Source organism: Mytilus edulis, chromosome 1, assembly GCF_963676685.1.
Source record: "Mytilus edulis chromosome 1, xbMytEdul2.2, whole genome shotgun sequence".
Classification (NCBI taxonomy): Eukaryota; Metazoa; Mollusca; class Bivalvia; order Mytilida; family Mytilidae; genus Mytilus; species Mytilus edulis.
The window spans coordinates 97,868,965-97,881,896 of NC_092344.1; the positions used below are offsets into that span (position 1 = coordinate 97,868,965).

The 12,932-nt window shown below is 32.3% G+C and overlaps 1 protein-coding gene across 2 annotated transcripts in view; it reads right to left on the reverse strand.

Moving 5' to 3' along the window:
• LOC139496410 (uncharacterized) overlaps positions 1-7,873 on the reverse strand; it is a 35,784-nt gene extending 27,911 nt beyond the window's left edge. The window contains exon 1 of one of the 2 annotated variants that reach the window (XM_071285017.1): positions 7,758-7,873. The gene's annotated coding sequence lies outside the window, so the exon portion shown is untranslated. The remainder of the gene's footprint in view (positions 1-7,757) is intronic. The other variant, XM_071285010.1, reaches the window with a different exon arrangement.
• Between the last annotated feature and the right edge of the window lie 5,059 nt (positions 7,874-12,932).

Here is a 12,932-nt window from a genome sequence, read left to right on the forward strand (position 1 = left end):
ACTTTGCTGAACATTATTGCTGTTTACAGTTTATCTTTATCTAAAATAATATTCAAGATAATAACCAACCAGATGCTCCGCAGGGAGCAGCTTTATACGACAGCAGAGGTCGAACCCTGAACAGTTGGGGCAAGTATGGACACAACATTTAAGCTTGATACAGCTCTGAATTTGGATTGTGATTAAACAGTTGACACAACATAGGTTTCTGACACAGAATGAATGTGGTCTAAGAACTTAAACTTAAAAACTTAAAAATTTAAATTGGACATTTACCTATTATGGTCCAATATCCAAAATCTAAATACATGGTTAGATTCAGCATATCATAGAACCCCAAGAATTCAATTTTTGATGAAATCAAATAATGTTCAATTTTAGACCCTTTAGACCTCAATGTGGACCAATTTGATAACCTGGCCAAAATATTAACAAGAGTGCACACACTGAAATGTCTCGCCTTCTTTACTAATCATTGATAGTATGTCCTAAATATAAAACTTTATTACAACTGTCACATAAACTTCACATTAACCAAGAAAGCCAAACATTGACCAATAAACCATGAAATTAAGGTCAAGGTCAGATGAACCATTTCAGAAAGACATGTACAGCTAACAATTCTTTCATACAACAAATATAGTTGACCTACTCTTATAGTTTAAGAAAAACAGACCAAAACATCAAAACTTAACACTGAGCAATGAACCGTAAAAATGAGTTCAAGGTCAAATAAAACCTGCACAACTAATATATAGATCATAAAATATTTCCATACACCAAATATAGTTAACATATTGCATATAGTATTAGAAAAAAGACCAAAACTAAAAAATTAAACTTTGACCCCTGAACCATGAAAATGAGGTCAAGGTCAGATGACACCTGCCAGCTAGACATGTACACCAAATATAGAAGACCTATTGCATATAGTAAACGAAAAACAGACCAAAACACAAAAACTTAACAATAACCACTGAACCATGAAAATGAGGTCAAGGTCAGATGACACCTGCCGGTTGGACATGTACACCTTACAGTCCTTCCATACACCGAATATACAAGACCTATAGTTTATAGTATCTGAGATATGGACTTGACCACCAAAACTTAACCTTGTTCACTGATCCATGAAATGAGGTTGAGGTCAAGTGAAAACTGTCTGACGGGGATGAGGACCTTGCAACGTACGCACATACCAAATATAGTTATCCTATTACTTATAATAAGAGAGAATTTAACATTACAAAAAATGTTAACTTTTTTTTCAAGTAGTCACTGAACCATGAAAATGAGGTCAAGGACATTGGACATGTGACTGACAGAAACATGACGCATCTATATACAAAGTATGAAGCATCCAGGACTTCCACCTTCTAAAATATAAAGTTTTTACGAAGTTAGCTAACACCGCCGCCGCCGCATAACTATCCCTATGTTGAGCTTTCTGCAACAAAAGTTGCAGGCTCGACAAAAATCTAAATACATGGTTAGATTCAGCATATTGAAGAACCCCACACATTCAATTTTTGTTGAAATCAAACAAAGTTTAATTTTGGACCCTGATTTGGACCAACTTGAAAACTGGGCCCATAATCAATCAGATGCTCCGCAGGGTGCAGCTTTATACGACCGCAGAGGTTGAACCCTGAATAGTTGGGGCAAGTATGGACACAACATTCAAGCTGGATTCAGCTCTAAATTTGGATTGTGATTAAATAGTTGACACAGCATAGGTTTCTGACACAGAATGAATGTGGTCCAATGAACTTAAAATTTTTGTTTTGCCTTTGAGCAATTCACTATGCTGTTGAATATTAATCCTCTCAAAAAAATGTTTGAAGAAATGTTCCTTTTATTTATGAAATCTGAAATGAGAAAAAATGACCCCCCCCCCCCCTCCCCCAATTTTTTTTCACATTCCCCTTTCCCATATTCCAAAACTCATCTCAATTCAAATTTCTAATGGAGTTTGCAACAATAACTACTCATTTAAACACATCATAAAATATTAAAATGTAAAAAAAGTGCTTGTTATCACTGAATGGTAAAGATTGTTTTAATTTATCAGTTGGTAGTAAAAGTGAATATACATTGTATATATTGTATAAAACAATGATTTAAATTGATTCAACTACTATTCTGGACAAAGAAAGATAACTCCAATTGAAAATTTCTTGCTATTGCGCAATAATGTGCAATTAGATATTTCTTGCTATTGCACAATACTGTGCAATTGAAAATACTTGCTATTGCACACTACTGTGCAATTGAAGATTTCTTGCTATTGCACAATACCGTGCAATTGAAAATTTCTTGCTATTGCACAATACTGTGCAAATGAAGATTTCTTGCTATTGCTGAATACTGTGCAATTGAAAATTTCTTGCTATTGCACAATACTTAATATAATAATTTTGAATCCTGATTTGGACCAACGTGAAAATTGGGCCCATAATCAAAAATCTTAGTACATGTTTAGATTCAGCCTATCAAAGAAGCCCAAGAATTCCATTTTTTAAAAATTAAACTTAGTTTAATTTTGGACCCTTTGGACTTTAATGTAGACCAACTTGAAAATGGGACCAAAAATTAAGAATCTACATACACAGTTAGATTTGGCATATCAAAGAACCCCATTATTCAATTTTTGATGAAATCAAACAAAGTTTAATTTTGGACCCTGATTTGGACCAACTTGAAAACTGGGGCAATAATCAAAAATATAAGTCTATTTTTAGATTCAGCATATCACAGAACCCCAAGGATTCAATTTTTGTTTAAATCAAACTAAGTTTAATTTTGGACCCTTTGGACCTTAATGTAGACCAATTTGAAAACGGGACAAAAAATTAGGAATCTACATACACAGTTAGATTCGGCATATCAAAGAACCCCAATTTTTCAATTTTTGATGAAATCAAACAAAGTATAATTTTGGACCCTTTGGGCCCCTTATTCCTAAACTGTTGGGACCAAAACTCCCAAAATCAATCCCAACCTTCCTTTTATGGTCATAAACCTTGTGTTTAAATTTCATAGATTTCTATTTACTTATACTAAAGTTATGGTGCAAAAACCAAGAAAAATGCTTATTTGGGACCTTTTTTTTGGCCCCTAATTCCTAAACTGTTCCGACCTTAACTCCCAAAATCAATCGCAACCTTCCTTTTGTGGTCATAAACCTTGTGTTTAAATTTCATTGATTTCTATTTACTTATACTAAAGTTATTGTGCGAAAACCAAGAAAATGCTTATTTGGGCCCTTTTTGGCCCCTTATTCCTAAAATGTTGGTACCAAAACTCCCAAAATCAATCCCAGTCTTCCTTTTGTGGTCATAAACCTTGTGTTAAAATGTCATAGATTTCCATTCACTTTTACTAAAGTTAGAGTGCGAAAACTAAAAGTATTCGGACGACGACGAAGACGACAACGTGATACCATTATACGACCAAAAAAATTTAAATTTTTGTGGTCGTATAAAAATCTAAGTACATGTTTAGATTCAGCATATCAAAGAACCCCAAGAATTCAATTTTTGTTAAAATCAAACTAAGTTTAATTTTGGACCCTTTGGACCTTAATGTAGACCAATTTGAAGATAGGAGCAAAAATTAAGAATCTAAATACACGGTTTGATTTGGCATATCAAAGAACTCCAAATAATTCATTTTTTGATGAAATCAAACAAAGTTTAATTTTGGACCCTAATTCCGAAACTGTTGGGACAAAAACTCCCAAAATCAATCCCAACCTTCTTCTTGTGGTCATAAACCTTGTGTTAAAATTTCATAGATTTCTATTTACTTATACTAAAGTCATTGTGCAAAAACCAAGAAAAATGCTTATTTGGGACCTTTTTTTTTGCCCCTAATTCCTAAACTGTTGGTACCAAAACTCCAAAAATCTATCCCAACCTTCATTTTGTGGTCATAAACCTTATGTTAAAATTTCATAGATTTCTGTTTACTTATACTAAAGTTATAGTGCGAAAACCAAAAAAAATGCTTATTTGGGCCCTTTTTGGCCCCTAATTCCTATACTGTTGGGACCAAAACTCCCAAAATCAATCCCAACCTTCCTTTTATGGTCATAAACCTTGCGTTTAAATTTCATAGACTTCTATTAACTTAAACTAAAGTAATAGTGCGAAAACCAAATGTCTTCGGACGACGACAACGACGACGCCAACGTCATACCAATAACGCCCAAAAAATTTTCAATTTTTGCGGTCGTATAAAAACTGCAAAATTTCCTTAAAATTCACCATTCAGGGGCAGCAACCCAACAACAGGTTGTCTGATTAATCTGAAAATTTCAGAGCAGATAGATCTTACCCTAATGAGCAATTTTACCCCATGTCATAGTAGCTCTAAATGCTTTGGTTTCAGAGATATTAGCCAAAATCTACATTTTACCCCATGTTCTAATTTTAGCCATGGTGGCCATCTTGGTTGGTTGGCCAGGTCACTGGACACATTTTTAAAAAAGATACCCCAATGATGATTGTGGCCAAGTTTGGTTTAATTTGGCCCAGTAGTTTCAGAGGAGAAGATTTTTGTAAAAAAATAACGACGACTGACGCCAAGTGATGAAAAAAGCTCACTTGGCCCTTTGGGGCAGGTGAGCTAAAAATAAAGGGGATGTAGTATGATTGCCAATAAGAAAACTATCTAACAAAGTTCAAATGAAGAGGATGTAAGCAATTATAGACATTACTACTTTCTGTGTAAAACCAAAAAAAAACAATACCGTATCTATATAAAAAAAGAAGATGTGGTATGATTGCCAATGGGACAACTCTCAACAAGAGACCAAAATGACACAGAAATTATCAAATATAGGTCACCATACGGCCTTCAACAATGAGCAAAGCCCATACCACATGGTTAGCTATAAATGGCCCCAAAATGACAATGTAAATCAATTCAAACAAGAAAACTAACGGCCTAATTTATGTACAAACCAGATGCTCCGCAGGGCGTAGCTTTATACGACCGCAGAGGTTGAACCCTGAACGGTTGGGGCAAGTATGGACACAACATTCAAGCTGGATTCAGCTCTAAATTTGGATTGTGATTAAATAGTTGACACAGCATAGGTTTCTGACACAGAATGAATGTGTTCTAATGAACTTAAAATTTTTGTTTTCTCTTAGAGCAATTCACTATGCTGTTGAATATTAATCCTCTCAAAAAAATGTTTGAAGAAATTTTCTTTTTTATTTATGAAATTTCAAATGAGAAAAATTGAACCCAATTTTTTTAATCACATCCCCCTTTCCCTTATTCCAAAACTAATCTCAATTAAAATTTCTAATGGAGTTTGCAACAATAACTACTCATTTAAATACATCATAAAATATTAAGATGTAAAAAAACTGCTTGTTATCACTGAATGGTAAAGATTATTTTAATTTATCAGTTGGTAGTAAAAAGTGAATATACATTGTATATTGTATATAACAAAGATTTAAGTTGATTCTGGACAAAGAAAGATAACTCCAATTAAAAAAAATCTTGCTATTGCACAATATTTTGCAATTAGATATTTCTTGCTTACTATTCTGGACAAAGAAAGATAACTCTAATTAAAAAAAAATTTGCTATTTCACAATATTGTGCAATTAGATATTTCTTGCCATTGCGCAATACTGTGCAATTGAAAAGACTTGCTATTGCACAATACTTAATATAATAACTTTAGATCCTGATTTGGACCAACTTGAAAACTGGGCCCATAATAAAAAATCTAAGTACATTTTTGGATTCAGCATATCAAAGAACCCCAAGATTTCAATTTTTGTTAAAATCAGACTAAGTTTAATTTTGGACCCTTTGGACTTTAGTGTAGACCAATTTGAAAACAGGACCAAAAATGAAGAATCTACATACACAGTTAGATTTGGTATATCAAAGAACCCCATTTATTCAATTTTTGATGAAATCAAACAAAGTTTAATTTTGGACCCCGATTTGGACCAACTTGAAAACTGGGCCAATAATCAAGAATCTAAGTACATTTTTAGATTCAGCATATCAAAGAACCTAACTGATTCATTTTTTGTCAAAATCAAACTAAGTTTAATTTTGGACCCTTTGGACCTTAATGTAGATCAATTTGAAAACGGGACCAAAAGTTAAGAATCTACATACACAGTCATGACAGTTAGATTCGGCATATCAAAGAACCCCAATTATTCAATTTTGATGAAATCAAACAAAGTTTAATTTTGGACCCTTTGGGCCCCTTATTCTGTTGGGACCAAAACTCCCAAAATCAATCCCAACCGTTCTTTTGTGGTCATAAACCTTGTGTCAAAATTTCATAGATTTCTATTAACTTAAACTAAAGTTATAGTGCAAAAACCAAGAAAATGCTTATTTGGGCCCTTTTTGGCCCCTAATTCCTAAAATGTTGGAACCAAAACTCCCAAAATCAATACCAACCTTCCTTTTGTGGTCATAAACCTTGTGTTAAAATTTCATAGATTTCCATTCACTTTTACTAAAGTTAGAGTGCGAAAACTAAAAGTATTCGGACGTCGACGACGACGCCAACGTGATAGCAATATACGACGAAAAATTTTTCAAATTTTGCGGTCGTATAAAAATAAAGGAAAAACAAATATGTATCACATATACAAACGACAACCACTGAATTACAGGCTCCTGACTTGGGACAGGCACATACATACAGAATGAGGCTGGGTTAAAAGAGTTGTTGGCTATTAAAGGCAGACAGGCAGGCAGACAGATAACTAAGGTTTGATAGCTGTCAGTGACTGTCAGTACGGTGCAGTCCGGTGTATCCCCGCACCTAAGACTTATGACTTCACTTCATTCAACTGATAAAACCAATAATTGTATAATATTGTGTGAACACATTCATAACATACTTTTATTTCATAAAATCTTCTGTTTGTATGGTTTTATCCTCTAGATTTTGTGTAATGTGTGTCCAAAATTAGGGAAACCCCTTTTCTGAGATTTCCTCCAATGTCTGGTGATTTTGCGCATGCCTTCCAAAAATAGCTTATTTTAAATAAAGGAAAGATTTTATACTACGAAATATAGCTGATTTTGAATCAAATACTCTGCCAAGGATGCAGAGCAAAAATCCTTTCAATCTGATATAAGTTTGACTTAAAACAAATTTTATCTGATCTATTTTTTTTAATGAAAAATGGCCAAATATGGCAAATCACAGGATTGCAGTTATTAATTAAATCTTGGACTTATTAATTTTATTCTTTTTAATCCCTTCGGAAGGCTAAAACAATAACAAGAACGATTTTGTTTGTGATACTGTGTTGAACTTGATGACAAAATCAGCCAATGCGCGATATCACGGGCCGCACGGACACCAGGGACTTCACTGTACTTCATGTCTTTTTTGTTGTTAGGGATGAGTTATTTGTTATGTTATAAACTTGTTTTGTTAAAAATAAGGCCATCTGTTTGCTCATGCAATTGTTTCATATTTTGATGCAGGGGCCTTTCATTGCTGACTATACTGTAAGGGTTTTTCTCATTGTTGAAGGTAGTATACAGGTATAGTAGTCTGCAAATTTGTTTACATGCACTTCATTTAAACTTTGGTTGATAATTGTCTCATTTTGGAGAGGTTATGAATCCCTGGCATAATTTATTGAATCACTCAATACCTTCAATCAATACAATATTTCCTATTATAGTATACGTACAAGAAACTATCACTGTTTGTTTCTGAACTTATAAACACCAAACAGACTTACCAGTGACAGTCGACAAGCAGTTGTGGTCAACTGGACTAATTCTTAACGGTAACACATATAATTTGTTTGGATTTGTCTGTTGTTGTTTTGATGTTGAGCAGACCAAAAAGAACTTTATTTGATAAAAGATGTATTCAGTATCCGATAATGAAAAATCAAAGTACTGAAGTACTGAACATCGGATGACCGCAATCACTTGTCTCAGAAAAAAATCACATCTCTATACCTGAAAGTGAGGAGATATATTTTATAGAAAATATTGCCAAAGGAAAATATTTTATAATGAAAAAATGTCTTACTCTATGAAACCAATTCGTCATGCAGACTCTTTTGCACAAGATTCAATATAGTGATCAACAATGAAATACTTTCCACGACAATATTTCCTCACCAAAGAAGCTAGGTCTTCCCTGTGATAAAGGTAGTATTTTAGGCCATTTAGTGCCATAGGAGAACCTTGTCATTTGACAAAGACGCCAACAAAAACATATACATTATATAGTTAAATGTATTATATTGTATAATGCTTTTCAGTGTGAGTCAATTAAATGGAAATAAACATCTTCGATAAAGTACAAAGCAGGTGAAATTTAAAGTCACATGAAATGAGTGACTGGTAATGTTTATCCAATTCTTGAACCAATGCATGTATATGTTGTGTACAAGTTATCATTTTGTACAAATTATAATTTGTACAAAAACAATATTGTACAAATTATAATTTGTATTTTGACTTTGTACAAATTGTAATTTGTACAAAAAGTGCTTATACAAATTACAATTTGTACAAAAATGGACAAAAAATCACTTATAACTTATACAATAAATCCAATCTTTTGATGTACCAATTACAAATATAAATCATCACTTGTTTAAAGAAAGATTTGATTGTTTCCATGCACTTTTTGAAATAACGAATAAGTGGCAACAAATCTTTCAAGATCCTTTTCAAAATCCAAATTATCAAATTTTACAAAATTTAAAATATAACCGTTTTTCCAAAGTTTCTGAATAAAAAAAAATCCTCCAAATAACGAAAAGAACTAATCAAGCAGTACTATTGAATGATATTTGTAAGAAAAAGCAGTTTATGTATTAAAAATTTGAAAAAAATCATATTTGTTTACTTTTTTTTCTCTCTAAAATTTCGAAAATCAACCCTTGTGTAAAAACGGTGTATTTTGTTAATAAGGTTTAATGTGTGGTCAGTTACTATTACGATTCTATCGTTTGAATCATTGCATTTTTCACCAAAATTCATATTTAAAACTGTTGTACAAGTTATAAGTGAATTTTGGTCAAATTTTGTTACAAAGTCAAAATACAAATTATAATTTGTACAATATTTTTGTACAAATTATAATTTGTACAAAATGATAACTTGTACACAACATATATATCATAAACTTAGTTTTCTGTGCGGCACGATTTTATCATATTTTTACGCAAACATATCGTATAATCGTCAATTTTTTCTCTCTCTGTCTGTTATGATGTGAAAACTATGGCAGCTAAATAATTGTCGTGTTTGACGCCATATGTTACCGATTGTCACCTTATAGTAAACAATCAACAAACAAGCATGGATATTGAGCACGTGTATAACATGTACCATCAGATGATAGTTTATTTCAATGACAGATCCAAGGGTATTGCGGCCACCGGGTTTTTACGAGAGGGTCACGCTAAGGTCACTTGCATACGGAAAATATGTCGGCGAATTGCTTCCCGGATGTAAGCTATTAAAAAAACGTAAACTTCTTCTAAATGTGAACAAATTAGAAAAAAGTATATGTACATAAGTTTAATAATGAAACTATCCATTTTGTTATAAAAAAAAACATACGCATCATTCTTTTTAAATTTGAGGTTTCATATGACTTTAACGATATTGATAAATAAAGTGAAAATAACACCAGAGAAACCTCTTTCGTCTGAATCGCACCTCTGGGTCCATCTTCACAGTTAAATAACACACGACAAATAAAGAGAAAATTGGAATGTTAACAAAAAGATACACAACGTCAGCACCTAGAATCTATGCAAACCATCTTGTATTGTTTGTGAAGTAGACACTTAACATATATCTATAAGGTCTTGGTACTTTAAGTTCAAGAAAAAAGACAATGGCGCTCTTTAACAAAACGCTGGCACGTCAATTTTTTTGCACAGACACTATTGACGTTCTACAAAGTCTAACTTATATCATATGAAATTTAATGAATTGAGCGGAAATGTACACTCCATACGAGGGCGAAGTTGGCAATGATAATGCTGCTGAGGTGAGTGAAGAAAAGCTATAATTTTGAAAATGAAATCGTTTCGTTTGTTATAGATTTTAATATACTAATATCATCGCTGATGTCAAATTCGAGGTATAGAATAGAATAGAATAAAATATCTTTTATTTCCATAAGAGGTACCCTGAAGGGGCAAAGTGCATTTACATAGTATGACAATATAGAGTTACAATTACAAATACAATATAGAGTTACAATTACAAATACAATATAGAATTACAACTACAAATACAATATAGAGTTACAATTACAAATACAATATAGAGTTACAATTACAAATACAATATAGAATTACAACTACAAATACAATATAGAGTTACAATTACAAATACAATATAGAGTTACAATTACAAATACAATATAGAGTTACAATTACAAATACAATATAGAGTTACAATTACAAATACCATAAAGCAGAACAGCAAAACAGTATACTAAAGTTAAACATTATAAATATTGCTAGCAGTATCTCAATGTTATATAAAAAAATGTTCACTCAAGACAGGTATTTTGATAAGAAATAGCCAAGTTGTTTCAAAATATTATTAAATAGACTCACAGTTTAATAACCAAATAAATTTATTAACCATATCTAATGAGTAATTTTTTTACATTCTATAAATATGAGATCAAATAACAAATCTCTATCCTTAGAGTAGGCAGGACATTTTATAAGAAAATGAAGTTCATCTTCCACCAATCTAATTAAAAACCGATCTCTCATCGCTCTCGTTTTCTGATATGTCGTGTGGGAGATCTAACGAAACCCGCTTTGAGGTCACATGTGAGTGACCTCATAGGTGTGTCTTTTTCAACCAATGAAATTGAGTCTTCCACGATCTTGAAAGTATATTATAAGGTAAAGGGAATGATGTAACTCATTTTATATACGACGAAATCGTCAGTCACGAAATAATTCATAAACTTTTTTGATTGGCTTATTTTAAAATAGGTCGTCAACTCATTTGCATATCATTATAAATTCATAACTTCTAGTTCACTCACATGTGACCTCAAAGCGGGTTTCGTTAGATCTCCCACGCGACATATCAGAAAACGGGAGCGATGAGAGATCGGTTTTTAATTAGATTGATCTTCCACTTGAATTAAATCGCATTTAGCACAAATTCTTTGATGAACTTCTAATTTGGAATATCTTCCAGTTTCAATTTTGGATCTATGAGATGAAATCCTGAATTTTGTAATAGCTTTTCTCAGATCAAAATTATTCAAGATATCTAAATAATTTTCTCTACAAAATGATGTTTTAAATTGACAATATGTTATTAATTTTCTATAGCTATTTTGGCTATAAGCATTCTCCCAAGATTTAAAATAGGATACCTTTAAACAACTAAGTAAACATTTTATAAATTTGTATTTACTAAAATTAATAAAGTTACAAGGCAGATCAATAATTTTACATAGGTGTCTGACACTGCTATAACATGTCTATATATGAGGTGGAGAAAGCTGTACCTGTGATTTTTTTTTGATTTTTCGTTGATCAAGTTTAAAAAGTTTCAGAAGTTCTTTAGAGTTTTTAAGAATCCAGTTACGTTAATGCCACTACGCGACTAAGCATGTGGTGTTGCAGTGTTTCTGTACACAACCTTTCACTGCGGACACACCGTCTTTGTAATATAACTGACAATTCTTTGGTAGAATATGAAGAATGAGTTTTGAATATAAAATTTAGCACAAAATAACTCGCAACAGGACTATGTAGATGAGCGGGCACTATACCGTTGTTTTTTATGGAGCTTTGTGGAGTTTATGTATCCAATACAAACAAGGTAAGAGCTTAGATAAGTTGCTTATTGAAATATTCAATGGGGCCATGAAGTATACATGGTTTGACAAGAAATCATCCTTATAAAAAGTTACGTTTTTGTACATGGGATTACCCGATCGTTCTTTTATTCCTAAATGTTTGACAAGACACTCGTTGTAATAGGTAAAAGTTTACAGACAAAACAATATGGCCAGTTTGAAGCTTTGTCAATAGGAACAACAACATTTTTGTTGTAAAGAGAATTCAAACATTTTACAATTTACTTGTTTCTGAATATAGACTAAGGGCGTTTTTTTCAATTTGTTGATTTTATGTGACTGTCATACAAGTGAGAGGCCAGTCTAGCTAGCTATAAAACCAGGTTTAATCCACCATTTTTAATATGGAAACGCCGGTACAAATCAGGAATATGACAGTTGTTATCCATTCGTTTGATGTGTTTAAACTTTTGATTTTGTCATTTGATTAGGGACTGTCCTTTTTGAATTTTCCTCCGCCGGAGTTCAGTATTTTGGTGATTTTGCTATTTTTCTACGCTAGTTAGGATATATTAAAAGGACATAAGCTTTTAAATCAATGCTCACATGATTGACTCAAATTCTCATATTTGATTTATAAAATTACTAAAACGTATATTCAAGTCATAAAATGTCTAAAATTAACAATTTACTACGTAGTGAGTCCTGAGATAATATGTATTAGCATTTCGTTTGTATTTTAGTCTAGACGTCATCTTATTAGCCATTGAGGTGTCATCCGAAGAATGCCGACGATCATATGATCCTACATAAACATAAATTAGATATAAATAGATATTGAACACGAGCAATTGAATTATCTAGGTCTGTTTGATTTCATATTATATACTGGTTATAACTATGTTGATCATCATTTCTACATGTATAAGAATGAATTTTTGTGGATCGACTCAGTCAATCAAATGTTTTATCTCTTTTTTCTCTTTCAATGTTGTCATTCTTGTCTTTTTAATAGCTGAACACGCACAGTGTATGCGTAATCCATCTCTAGCTAAGGTGTTAAATGGAATTTCACACGAATACGGATTCAATGAGGTCTAAT